The following is a 15,054-nucleotide window of genomic DNA, read 5'->3' on the forward strand; positions in this document are numbered from 1 at the left end:
TTGGCTATTGAATTTGTTATCTGAGATAAAGAAAGTTGGAAAGATACGAAACCTTTCCAAATCTTTAATCTCTTAAGACCAGGAAAATAGAACATGCCTGTCAAATCCCTTGGTAACGGTACTGAATGTTCCCACAAAAATTCTTGCCGTCTGCTTCATTAATTAGAATTATATAGAACTAACCACAATATGTTCCTGTTTCTTAGGTTGATTGTCCTTGGGGGATTTGGTGATATTTATAAGACATATGTTTATTTATTTATTTGTTAATGTATCTTTTTTTTAGAGAGAGAGAGAGAGAGAGAGAGAGAGAGAGAGAGAGAGAGAGAGAGAGAGAGAGAGAGAGAGAGAGAGAGAGATGAATAAACCATTGAAATCCAAACCATAATAATTCAAAATCTAGTATCATACTCTGCAGTCACTTTTTACAACAATCATCTTAAGTAAAAACAAAGAGAATCAGGAGTATTGTAAGAAACAATGGAAAATAGGTACCAGTAATATTTTAAAGCAGCTGATAATAATATACTGTTTCTACTGCAGGAGCCAACACTATCAGCACAGCACACAACTGCAGAGCCTACTCTTAGTTGAATTGTTTGAGGTTTGCATTTTGAATGTTTTGAGGGTTGCATTCTGCCATTGGCTTTACATTCAGTTCAATGCCGTGTGCTGTAATAAATTGGCATGAACGACTAATATCTTGCCACTCCACTACAGATCAAGCTGTGCAGTTGGGAGGTACCTGTCTTATACTGTTGTCAGTATTATTAACTCATCCACCACTGGGAGGAGATCCATTACAAGTGGAAGAAGCACTTGTACTGAGGAGTAGGTGGGAGCTGTCAGGTACAACAGCTTTCCTTTCACTTTTTGAAGTGATTGAGTAGTAGGACTGCTCTTTTAGGCAGTATTTATAAATGCAGGTGTCTGATTGTAAGGTGGCTCAGGTGTGGCTAAGGTCTGTTTCCGAATCTTGCTAGTTCTACTTCAAATCTTAGTTTGCCCATGGCATGCCTCTATAGGAGCCATGCCCAGAGTGTCACACATCTGTCTCTTGGAAGTAGGTATCTCTCCATGCAAGATACCCAAGAGGTCAGCTGTTGTCTATTTTAGTCATGTGTAGAATCCTGAACAATTATTAAGAGGCTACTACTACTTGCAAGAAAGGAACAACTTTTTGAGTTGACGTGAAATCGATTCACCTGCATAAAAGAATTTAATGTCTTGCACCTTGCACATTGCATGTCTTGACGAAATAATCCCACAATGAATGAATTGGAAACCCATGGCAATACTCAATACACAACTTGAAGTCCATTGCTTCCGAAAACCATATTATTTCAAAAACTACACAAGCTCACAAAATCTACACTGCTGGCTGAGCTGGCCTCTCTTTTAAATAACAACATTGTGTTTGTTTTTACACATGTATTCAGGATGAAAACGACATACAGTAGGGCCCATGCAAGTGTAAATAGAAGTTGCAACTGATAAGACTCTATAACTCTGGCTTAACTTGTAAGTCTAAACGCAATGAATACTGCTGTTCTGGAAGTTCATCCCCTTGGTAAATGTCCTTCAGATCAAATCAGGTTACGAAGAGAAAAGACAGGGTTTACAAATTGATTTGCAAATCTTTCCACTGACTGCAATGCATGTCAATCTTTAGGGGAAGCAGCTGGTTGGTTGCCACAATGCCAGTCTCTTCCCCGTCAACATTTTTTCTTTTTGGAACGCCTCAAAGCTTTTAAGTCAATATTCAGTTAAGTTGACTTACTAATAGAGGATGATAAGAATTTGTAAATCTGAAAAGAAAGGAAAGAAATGGCAAAATCACTCCCAATCAGCTCCCATTCTTTAAAGATGTATGTTTGGAAGATACTGGTATGTGACAGGTACAGTACAGACAAGTATACAATCAAACAAACAACAATAAAAAATACACTATAACAATGATACAAAACCAATGCATTTAACTGTATAAAAACAAGCATAAAACATCTGAACCTTGAAATTACACATCCTCTTTTCAGCACGAACTAAATATTTCCTTTAAAAAAAAAGTGTTACTTTACAAGCAAAAATAAATAACAGAGACTATAATTAAATCTCAAATGCTGCTGAGTATGTCTTCAGCAAAGCAATAATTACACAGAGATGTCATAATGGTCTATTAATTCATATCTTATGTGGCACATTCGGATCCTTTTCTGCTTAAGTAGCTCACTAGGAAGAGTGGGATTTTTATCACATTTTGCTTAAGCTCTGATGGACTTTACACCCAAACACATTCACAGCATACACAGGCGTTCAGTATGAGATGGTTTTTTTTTTCATTATTGTTCAGTAATTAACCCCCCCCCCCCCCCCCCAAAAAAAAAAAAAAAAAAAACCCAGAGCTTTTGGGATACGGCTACACAAACTGAACAATCATAGTACCTGAGATACTGAATTTCTCTCTGTATGTACAACTCCATCTGCATGTCACGCTTTCATTTCTGCATATACTGTATCTGGAGCACTGTTATCCAATTGTAATGAAAGTGACGATTGACATTCTTTTGCATGTTAATTAGAGCATCACATTCTGGGGATGTTAGTGTGTGTCTGTATGCAACACATACATTTTTGCATATATCTTGAGAATTGCTTATCAAATTGTGATAAAAGCGTTTAGTGGCTAATTCTTTTTTTATGCTATTCTGTACATACTATTTCATCATACTGATATGCCTAGTTCTGAATATACAGCCGTGGTGGGGGGGTGTATGTTACTGACACGATGCATCTTGAGACAGCAAGCTGCTTATTTCAGGATCTATTTGCCTTTCTTGCAAGCTTTGCTCATTTCCTTGACAACATGTAGCCTTTGGCTTAATAAATGGAGTGCTGCTGGCGCATGAAGCATCTTACTGTACATCTGCACTGTTTGGGACAACACTTGTTGCTCAGATGGGAATTTGTTTGAAAACGTACCTTTGATATTACCTGATTTAGTCATTAATGGTATCTGTTTGCAAAGATATGTGCAGCTCTCCAATTGATCTAAATGGTGGGGAATCTAAATACTGTCATTGTTTGAATAATTAAAATAGTGATTTTACCTTTACAGACAAAAAAATCTGAATATGTTTTTTATGTTTTTTTTTATTAATTCATTTATAACTTATAACCCTTTTAATTTAAAGAAGAATGACATACTGAACATCTCATTTTTCAAGGAGGACCAGTAGATGCAGTGTTACCATCCAACTTGTAAACTCTCTTTGGTAGAACAAGTCTGGAAGTGGATCATTCCCCTGCTGTTTATACAGCTACTCATAATAAAAACAATGCTGTCAAAGACTGAGCTAGAGTTGCATATTTATGACAGCATGTGCTGACTCTAAGAAGTATCTCGTTCCAATGCTCAATTAACCTTCTCATCCAATTATTTCCAGGAGTATAAAGAGCAGTTCTTTCTCTGTATGCCTGTGCGCACCTGAAGCTTGTTTCTCTGCAGCTGCTCACCAACATTAAACATGCCAGTTCCTCATGAAAAACAAAACAAAAAACCCAGAGACATTTCCGTTGCAGCACCTGGAATAATTACAGTGGTCTCTTAGATAATGTGTAAGAGGTGCTGTTAAATCTGCCAATCATCCTACTGCTAATGGTCTGTCAAAAGATGCTCTGTCTCAACCTTAGTTTTTTTTGTTTAATCCCAGCCTCTTCTCTCTCTTTCTTTACATTTAACAGAAAAGCAAGCCATCCACCCACACAAAATCTCAGTTTCCCTTTCATCCTTTACAATGGCAGACAATAGCACAGAGGTAGGACATTTAGATGAATGGCTTGCAATCAGCGAACACATTCAAATAATCTGCATATCTTTTTATTTATGTGGGTGTGTGTTTCCCGGGTTGCACTTTGTCTGGTAATAAATAAAAGAGCTCTTCCGCAGCTGCACAACATTTGCAGGGTTTGAAATGACAAACAGCTTGATTTTGCCAATGCCAATGTTGCACCATTTTAGGGGTAAACAAGAAACTTAGTTTGGTCAATAAATGATCTGTAAGATAATGTGTCTGTAGGCTGCTTAAAACAAATATCCTTAATAAGCTGTTTCGATATGTTGATGAAATGCGTAATACCAAACATTATTTACAGCTGATATTTTGATATGAGTAATAGAATGAGTGGCAATGTTGCAATAATTGCTGGCTCATTTGAGGTTGTTTAGCTTATGCACCAAGCAAGATAGTTAATGAGCACAGCTTCTTATGGCAATTACTGGAACAGTAGTATCTCACAGATGATTTGCAGATTGCAAAATATACATAGTAAGTTCTTGTGGTTATGATGACACTAAAACAGAAACACTGCAGAGGAGTAATGTTGATTTGAGTGTGTGTTTACCTTCACGTGGCAAATAATGTACAGTGGCTGAGAGGTGAGAGGTAAATACTGGAATAAAATGATGACAGCAGAACTGCATATTTAAACTGTATGACATTAGGAAGCTTTAGTTTATCCTGGTGAACTAATATACTTTCCTGTAATCAAATATTAGTCAATAAAAACATTTGACAGTATCTATCTTTCTAACCAAACATGTTATTTTTCCATTTTCTATTCCATATTAATTGGGAAATATAGTTTTTAATGCAATTAAAATACATATGTTGAGTGTCAATTCAGTGGGACTACAATAGCAATGGTTTAGTTCTTGGGGCTATAGTCACTATGTTAGCTATACATGAGCTATTGATATAATGGTCAAAGGGGTAACATTTTCCTATTTGGCATACACATGGTACCAATACAGACTTGAAATGCAATGCATTACCATGGTACCATATCATACAAGCAGTGTGCTATCATATCAGGACCACATGCATGTGCATGTTTTGTTAATGGTGGGTTCTTGCATGCTCCCTCAGTACCCTGATAGACATGGTGGGTTGCTGTGATATAACTACACTATTTTACATAATGTCACCGTGATCCAGTTTAGTAGAAGTTTATATAGTACCAAAATGATAAAGACTAATGGAATCCTAAAAGTATAATTGATTTTAAATAAGGTTTACTATTCCCAATAAAGCAACCACACATTATACTGTAGACCCAGGATTAGGTTCATGCTCGCTGTATTATCAGTAAATACATATTGATTCCACATCTGTAACAATGGCCACCCATTGCATATGCCAAATTGTATTCATGCTTTTATTTTAGATAAACAACAGGTCAGAGAATAAATGAATACTTATAATGGCAGATATTCAGAGACCATGACCTTCCAGTGAAGTGTGCTTCACTGCTTCTTCTTATTTGTCTTGAGTACAGTGTTACAAGTCTAAATCCTTATACCAGTATACAAAAAACATGGACTTACTGAATCTTTATATACTATAGAATATACAGTATTGTGTAGGTATGCAGATGAATTATCAATGGAAAATGCTCTGGGCTCAGTTCATACAGAAGGAATTCTCAATACCAATAGCCCAACAGCAAAAATGGTCAAATGTGTCAAAATCCCAAATAAATCATTTCAAAATGATTTTCTTTTAGTCTGGACAGAACATGCACATGAATCATGTATTGAAATAGTAACATAACCCTGAACAAACTTCATATCTTTCATGTCTTGTGGTTATTTGTCCTTCCTCATTTGCAATTTGTGACGGTCAGAAAAGAAACCTTCAAATGAAGTTTTAGCCTCTTCAACTAGCTATCAACGTCTTATCTGATAAATATTTAACAGTTAATAGACTAATCTTTAAAAAAAAACACATTTATTCAAGTTTTAATTGGTGACATTTAGGTTCTCTTTGTTCAGAATGCTGATTTTACCAAGGGGTTTGGAATATATTTGCATACTTTTACACTAGCATGTTTTTTGTTTTTATGTCAAAGACTACTCAAAGTGTCTTTGAACTTAAAGTGATTCTCTGTATTTTTTACATTTGTGGAATTTTTTAGTTCTTGTCTGTTTAATATCCTATGATGGGTGTTTTGTATTTTTTCAGCCTAAATCAGTAATGCAGCCAGTGGAAAGTGAAAAAACATTTTGTTGCAATAGTAAGTAAGCATCTGTGACAAAGTGCCCGCCCCTGTGTATATTATCTGTTATGTGTTGCGTGTGGTCTGTTTAATGTTGGTGTATAGACATTGGTACACGGGATATAAACGGGTCTGTGTAACACGAGTGTTTAAAAATGTATATGTGTATTTAGGCACGAGGATTGCACAGCACTTCACGTGCAAGTAAAATGTAGTAATATGTGAGCACGGGGAATTGCACTTTTTAATTCACGTGCTGGGATTCAAGTGAATAATTAATTGGTAATTGAATCCCAGCACAAGTGTAAATATAGATTTCAATTGTTTGTGTAGCGTTCGTCCACTCTGTGTTTTGTCCGTGTCTATTCATTTTGTTTGTCTGTTTATTTTGGCGCGAAGTGCCGTGTCCTGTCTTTTGTTTGTTAAACCCTTTTATTTTACAATAAACCGGCGACAGCCAGCGCCATCATCATTTTATTTCATCCGTCCCGTGTTTTGTGTATTTCATTCCTTTTCCTGGTTCTGACGCCGCCCACTTCGGCCGTCTCTGTGACAGCATCTTTAACAAGGATCAAAACCAGAGTCCAGCATTTTTATCAAAAAGAGCCAGACTCTACCAATGGTCACGGAGAACTTAACAGCCATAAACACAAAAGACAAAACAAAAAAGGCTGTTTAGCCAGACGGCTTCAGTATTTTGTACCCATTAAACACGTTTCTTGACATATTATAATATATGACTTAATAGCCATCTGTTGAACAGCCATAATTTAAACAAACACAACAAAAGAGAATGACATTTCAGCATAGGTGATATTTAATGTAGATGACATAAAACATCCATTTAAAATAAAGCACAGGTTGAGAAACGTGGTATTGAAGTAGTTTATGAGTGAAGATTTTTTGCTCTGGGTGCAGCAAACAAATGGCAATATTGTCAACCAAAGTTTGTTTTGTTATCCTGTAAGATACAGTATCATTGTCTTTTTGTGCCCTTTGTGTTATTATTATTTTCAAGGTTACTGAAGTTAATGTCCTTTTCTTGATTCTGATCTGCATTATAATCTTCATCTAAAAAAATACGGCTAATTGAAAAATCTTTATTGCATTGAAGCACTTGTAAAAGGCATCTTGTGCTCTCCTTCAAAAGCAGCATTTTAATGACTCTAATTATCTTTTATGACCTTCAACTGATTGGGCTAATCTGATAGGGATTAAGGATTACAGGCTGTGAAACCAGCTAAATTGGTTACCCATGCCAAGGTTAAACAATGCCAAGGACAGGGTCTTGGCTTTTCACATCAAAAACCTTTAGTAATTTACTGTTGAAATTCTTACTGAAATTGACCAGTATATTGCAAGATCAAAATGTCTCCATATAAAGTACATAACAGAGCTTTACCCTTTCCCCAAGAGTAGTTTTCCCAAGTTAACAGGCATTCAGACACATTGTCTTCTAAGACTGGCATCAAGGGGCTAGGTTGATGCAACACAGAGCAAGATTGCAGCCCACAGCAATCCAATCCAAAGGTGGCTATCCAAACCACCACACCCTCTGGGTGGTGCAGAACCTTGTGATAAAAATTTCAAGGGCAGGATCTCCTCTAGTGGCAATGCACAGAACCATGAGAGACAGTTCCGATGGTGGTGTTTTTTATAAAGTTGCTTTTTTATATCACGATCTGCCGGTGTCAAAATCAATATTACTTCTGTCTCTTGATAAAACTAAACAAGTTCTTATGATGCGCTTAGGGAAGTATATTTCAAACCACCACTGAAAATGTTTGCATGTGTTTACCATAAGAAATATGTTTAGCTGTTGTTTTTCGCTGCTGGTAATTGCCTATTTAACAATATGCATCTTATGGGAATAGAGATTTTCCATTGCTTTCTTGTTCTTTGTTTCACTCCCATGGTGCATAGGCAGCAATACAGTAACAGACGACAAACGTTGTTTTTTAAAACATTATATACACGTTGCTTTATTGCTGTTTCTGTTTAACTGATTTTTTCCCAATGACTAAGACACAGGTGATGGAAAATACTTCAGAAATTCAGTTTATTAGTCTTTTCAGAAGCAAACCCTGTAGCTGAAAAATAATACTTTAAACAATGATCTAAACAAAAACAACAAATGCAAATTATATTAAAACATAATAGGATATAAAACAGATAAGAAACAAAGTATTGGTTTGTGAAGCCAATTCCCAAAATCTATGAACCCCAGCACACTAGTAAATGAAATAGCAGCAGGCCACCTATTGGCACACCTGATGCTCACATCTATACAGCCCTGAGAGTTTTATACACTGAATGTACAAAACATTAGGAACACCTGCTCTTTCCATGAAGTAGACTGATGAGGTGAATCCAGGTGAAAGCAATGATCCCTTATTGATGTAACCTGTTAAATCCACCTCAATCAGTGTAGATGAAGGGGAGACAGGTTAAAGAAGGATTTTTAAGCCTTGACACAATTGAGACATGGATTGTGTATGTGTGCCATCCAGAGGGTAAATGGGCAAGATAAAAGAAAGTGCTTTTGAACGGGGTATGGTAGTAGGTGCCAGGTGCGCCAGTTTGAGTGTGTCAAGAACTGCAAAGCTGCTGGGTTTTTCACAATCTGCAGTTTCCCGTGTGTATCAAGGATGGTCCACCACCCAAAGAACATCCAGCCAACGGCAGGTCAGTGGTCAAAAACGGATCATTGATGAAAGAGGCTAAAGGAGGCTGACACAAATTGTGCAGAGCAGCAGACAGGCTACAGTTAGTCAACTGACAGTCCAGTACAACATTGGTGCTGAAACACCCATAAAAGAATGCACAACTCGTCGTACCTTGACACAAATGGGGTATGGCAGCCAACGACCTAACAGAGTTCCACTTCTTCAGTAAAACACAAGAAACTGCGGTTGCGGTGGGCTAAGGAATGAAAACACTGGACACCGGAGGATTGGAAAAACATTGCCTGGCCTGATGAATCCCGGTTCCTTCTGTTTCACTCTGATGGGAGGACTAGGGTATGGAGAAAACCACATGAGTACATGCATCCATCATGCCATGTTTCAACATTGCAGGCTGGTGGTAGTGGTGTGATGGTGTGTTTTCATGACACACATTGGATCCCTTGATAAAAGTGGAGCAACATTTGAATGCCACAGGATACCTGAACATCATTGCCAATCAGGTGCATCCCTTCATGGCAGTAGTGTATCTATTTGCTAATGGATTTTTTTAGCAGGATAATGCCCCATGCCACAAGGCTAGGATTGCCAGGATGTTCCACGAACATGACAGTGAATTCAGCTTAATGCAGTCACCAGATCTCAATCCAATTGAGCATCTGTGGGATGAGTTGGAACGACCTGGAGTTGGAACGAGATCCACTACCAGCCAACTTGACACAACTGTGGGAAACATTGGAGTCAACATGGGCCAGCATCCCTGTGGAATGCTTTTGACACCTTGTAGAGTCCATACCCCGATGAATTGAGGCTGTTCTGAGGGCAAAAGGGGGTGCAACTCAATATTAGGAAGGTGTTCCTAATGTTTTGTACACTCAGTGTATATTAGCCAATACATCTCAGAAGGTAAACTAAGGTCATGTAAACTTTTATACATGATTACCTGTTATATATTTTGACTTGCTCAGCAAATTATTTTTTCTGATTTGAATTAAACATTTTAATGAATTATGAATTAATAAAACATTTACATGACAGATTTATGCAATGAATGAAGTATCGTATACTAAACAGGCAAATGAAAAGAACCAGCCTTCAAAGAAGGTCAAATAAATATAGACTTGACATGTTAAAGCCTAATAAAGCACATGCAGTTCTCTACTTCTCAATTGTATTGTCATTTAATTATGGAACAAATATCCCTTGTGCAAGACCATGAAATAACAGTTGTCACATTTGCAGAGCACCAATAAGATGACATCAGCTCTTTTGTCAGTGATTTTGCTGCTATATCCATAGGCTGTCAGTAAGTGACATTGTGTAAATTGCTGTCTGGTAAATTCAAAAGATACAAAGGGGAAGAGATGGTTGACAAATAGAGTAATAGAAATACTCAATATCTCACTGTAATTTATTCAGAAAATATGGTATTACTGATATCTGTGAAAATGTATTGTCTATATATCTATACCTATGTCTATATTGTCTATGACATGTAGTTGGGTACTATCACCAGCTGGCTATTTTGCAAAGAGTTTCAGCTGCTGATGTCATGTCTGTAAGAAATTACCATTGTTACACAAGTGTTACACAGGGTTACACAGGGACCAGGAGCAGGACTTATGTGACTGTACCCTAGAGCAAGATTGCAACACCCCCCTCCCCTTATAAACAAGCTGTATGATAATCAAGGTTAAAAGAGGCATATTGGATTAGCACATAACAAAACAGCAGGACTGCCCGGCCTAAATTAAACCTAACTTATCTAATGATTATAGCGGTGTCATCATTTTTTCTTAACCCGCCTTTTAAAATTAACTATAATTTTACAGTTTACAAGGCTGTTGTGCTTGTAATATTTTTTGCTATAATTTTATCATAGTTTACCACAGATGGGATCTGATAATAATGATAAAATAAGTCCCTTTTAGAGTAATAGGTATGGCCTAAGGAGAGCTGGTATATGTCTAGAGAAATGATTGTTACCAGGATCTGGGTATTCTTCAATAATAAAACAGTATTTTTATTTTGTATAGCGCCTTTCATTACAAGAAATCCCAAAGCACTTTACAGCAACCAATACTGGACACCTTCCATCATAATGAGGTGTCCTCCACACATGCTCCAGACAGCAATATGAGAAAAGAATAGTTAGTCAAGAGGTTAGACTATCCCAGTCGTACGTTTCAAAAACGTACCCACATTAACACTGGATAGTCAATCAATGAAAACTGCATTCTTAACATATCAGTCATTTGAGCTCCAAAAACTGCAGACAAACTATAATTCATGGTATAGAGACTGCAAATAAGCAGCCTGAAGGTAATCATGAACAATCACAAGATTTGTGTCTTGTTATTTAAAAATGTGTCAACCCTCTGTATCTGAAGAAATATGCTAAAGCATTTCTGCCAACATCAGATCATCAGATCACTGCAGGATGACCAACTCCAAGTCAAATGATTGATTTGTGTAAAGATGCTACTGTAGTAGTAATGTTCAGTAGACATCAGCTGATATTTTATTAGATACACACACACACACACACACACAACACACACACACACACACACACACACACACACACACACTCACACACTAAATTAACAACATGTGTCAATATATCAGTGACAGTAAAGCTAATTGTTAATAGTTAATAAACTGCAGAATAAAATAAAGCCTTATCTCAAAAAAGTGCCCCTTAAAATCATGTGTCACCAACAATTGCTATAGAATAAAAAAAATACGCTATAGGTATCCATACAAATGTCCCTGTTAAAAGCAATTCAACATGGTATGACTAGACTTACAGAGTTGCAATAATATAGTTTCTTTGCCTACATGTATAGTCACATCTTCTAAACAACAGATCACAAATAATGAGATACCAACAAACCAACTGTCGGTGAGGTAGTAATTATTATGTTTGTTCTTCTCCGCTCCAACGGCTCCTTCCTTTCACTGTGAGACATGCAAACATAACACACAATTAGAGAAATAATTGATGATCAGTACCTTGGAAGCTTGTGGGGACCTGACTTATGCTTCATAAGTCTAATAATGAGAATGCCAGTTACTTAGTCATTAGGACTCTGCATGTTGCTCTCTGATGATGCTCGTGAGGTACAACCATATTATAGAAAAGGTCTTTATCTGTCCCTTCCTGCGTTAGTTAGTCCCTAATGAACTGAACCGTTGTCCCTCGCTGTTTGTAGATTCCAATTAAAGTTGTTTATGGAGGAGAAAAATAATTAAATGTGTACTTTGTTTTCTCTCTCTCTCTCTCTCTCTCTCTCTCTCTCTCTCTCTATCTCTCTCTCACTCTCTCTCTCTCTCGCTCTCTCTGAGCAGGGTTGCTGGCAGCACTGTTGCAATATGTTTTGTGATGTTTACTATTCAATTTCCCTGTTTAAATATTAAAAAGAAAAACAGGTGTCACCCACAGTAATAGATTATTACCTTGTCTTCATAAACATGCAGTCATCCTCAGTTCTAGTGTAACTAATTATGCCTTTATTAAACAATCAACTGTCTCACTTGGTGACAAAGGCATATGTATCTCTAAAAGACTTACAAAAACCTATTGTTTGTAAGTAATTGTACAGGAGAAAGCAGCACAAAGACTAGTTTATAAGCTTTTAGAAGCCTTCAGTTAAAGGCTCACTGTCTCTAGGTTTAACCTAGGAGTCATCTGAAAACACATACAGCTATTGCCAAAAATTTTGCATCATCTAGAATTTTAAGATTCAGACATAATTAAAAAAGTAATATTGCAAAAGTCTAGAGGAAGCCATCAAAGTAGTACAATATGTCATAGATTTTGAAATACCACATTTTTTAATTGTCAGTTTTACGTTCAGTATGTGGAAAACTACAAAATGGTATGTAATTCAGTATTTTAACATAACAACTTTATGAAGCAAAATCAGTTCATTCTATCAGGTGATGCACCTCACAGAGTATATTACCCACGTTTATCTGAGGCTATTTGTATATATTTTTCAGTTCTGGTTTTACTGAATGGCTGATTGAATGCCATCAACATTGATACAGGAGTTAACTACTGGATTGTGTATTTATGATAACTGATTTGAAGAGTTGATAATGTTTATAGGATGATCAGTTATCAACAAACACTAGCTTTCAAGATCTTGTTTATTTATGTGTTTTTTTATTTATTAGTAGACAATTCCACAACTGTAAAGTTCAATCTCCAATTGCTAAAGTAAGTAGTTTTATTAAGCATAGACAATCAGGACTATTTGTTAATGTACAGTACGTGTATGTGTTTATTATAGTTTCCCAATACTTGTTGTACAATTTAAGTTCACAGTGCATTACAGAACCTAAATATTTTGCATGTACTGTAGGTGTTGTAAGTGGGTAGGCAGTGGGTTCTAGAAGCTAGTAGAAGAGCTCTGATTGGCTGCAGTTAGTAAATCTCACAGGATCCTAACTGTAACATATATGTCAGTAACATACTGTAGCGTGCACAGGGGAAGGCAGCAGTAGGGCTGGTAGGTGATGTAATCAAATAGAGAGACTCACCTACTCTCCTCTGCAAAGGAGGCGACTCTTTTGTACAGCGGTATCGGCGCTATGCTTCAGTGCAAGAGGTCCCAGGTTCGCGCCCGCCCTCCGCCTGTGTGTGGATTACCTTACCCTGTGTGATGCGCCTGCCTGTGGGAACTGGGATCGCTACCATACTGTACTCCCCAACCTCCCCCCCCCGCCAGGGCTGTATATTCAAAATGATGATACAGTTTCTGACCATGTCGTCTATCTACAGTGTGTACAGAATAGCACAGAATAATAATTAACAAGTTTCATAACAATATGATAAGTGATTATCCAATTATAAGAGTGATGGGTGAACTAACAGACCCCCCCAACCCCTCCAGTATCTCCAGAATCTGATACTCTCAAGAACTTAAACTAAATAATGTGAATACCAAGTTTCATGACAACTGTACTGTATAAACGACTGCCCAGATATGTGTAACAATGTAAGTGAGACATACAGACAACCCCAAATAGCTGCAGAATCCATGTTCACACAGTGCTTTGACCACACTTTTCAAACACTTGACCATGTTTCTCTATACTATTCAACACCTGCTTATGCTTTTACCATGGTATGCCACAGTTTCATAAGGAATGGTTGGTTGTTAAAATTAAACTATTACAATAAAATGTACTGCACAATGCTTTTGGGGTCAGAAATTTGCTGGTTCACATTACCCCAAGCTTGGCGTGACATATTTGCTAATGACACAGTGCAACGCCTTTCTACAATATTACTAGTGAAAACAATTAACATTTTTATAATGAATTGTGTCAAACTCTGTGTTTTGATGTTTGCAAAATGGAAATGCAGGTGTGTTAATTAGTTGTTGAGTGTTCAGTTAAGTAAAATTAAATAATAGTGATATGAATCTCAGTTTTCAGGTTCTGCAATTATATGAAATTCACAGCAAAGAAAGTAGGCAAGACAAGACTTGCGTAATAAACCAATACATTCCTTTAAATGTTAATTTAACAAACACTGCAAGACATTCCCCATCATATTGTGAACATATTATTCACTGGCAATAAATCGATGAAAGTCACAAACAATTTGCTTCACAGAAGTGGTAAATAAAATCCCTATTCAATTATATTTTTATTACAAACAAAATTCTCCAAAATAAGTTTGCTGAGAACACTGCGAATGTCATTTACAGAACAGATAGTGTCTGAAATATCAATTATATTTCTAAGCTGTCTTCTACTAAGGAGGGAGAAAATTACAAACAATACTCAATTGAACAGTCATAAGTGGGACGATAGTGCTGTATGCGGGAGGAAGCATACAAAACTTTACAGTATGTAATTACAAGTACTGAACACCAGGGTTCTGGTGGATTCACCATATTGACACAACTGTATGTAACTGCTTAGATTACTTCTTCCCCAGTCCAGTAAGTCTTAGAAAGCCAACTGTACATATTACATGAAATGGTGTACATTAGTCACACATTACAAACACAAATTACATACGACATGCAGTGTTGCATATTATAATAGGGCCTAAGGTAATAAGGGTTGATAAGTTATGGTGAAAGCCTTACTTGACAAGTATCAGTTACTTATTACACGACTACTAAAAAGATGTTCCCCTTCTGCAATCCAGAGAGGTTTTGCAAATACGATCTGAATAGCACTTATGTAATTCCAATGACAATGGAATAGCATATCAATTATTTTAAATGTTAACAGCTTGCTAAAATGTTAAGTTTTGCCTTCATTTATTTTATTTTAAATGTCTGTGTTTTGT

Source organism: Polyodon spathula, chromosome 12 (assembly GCF_017654505.1).
Source record: "Polyodon spathula isolate WHYD16114869_AA chromosome 12, ASM1765450v1, whole genome shotgun sequence".
NCBI lineage: Eukaryota > Metazoa > Chordata > Actinopteri > Acipenseriformes > Polyodontidae > Polyodon > Polyodon spathula.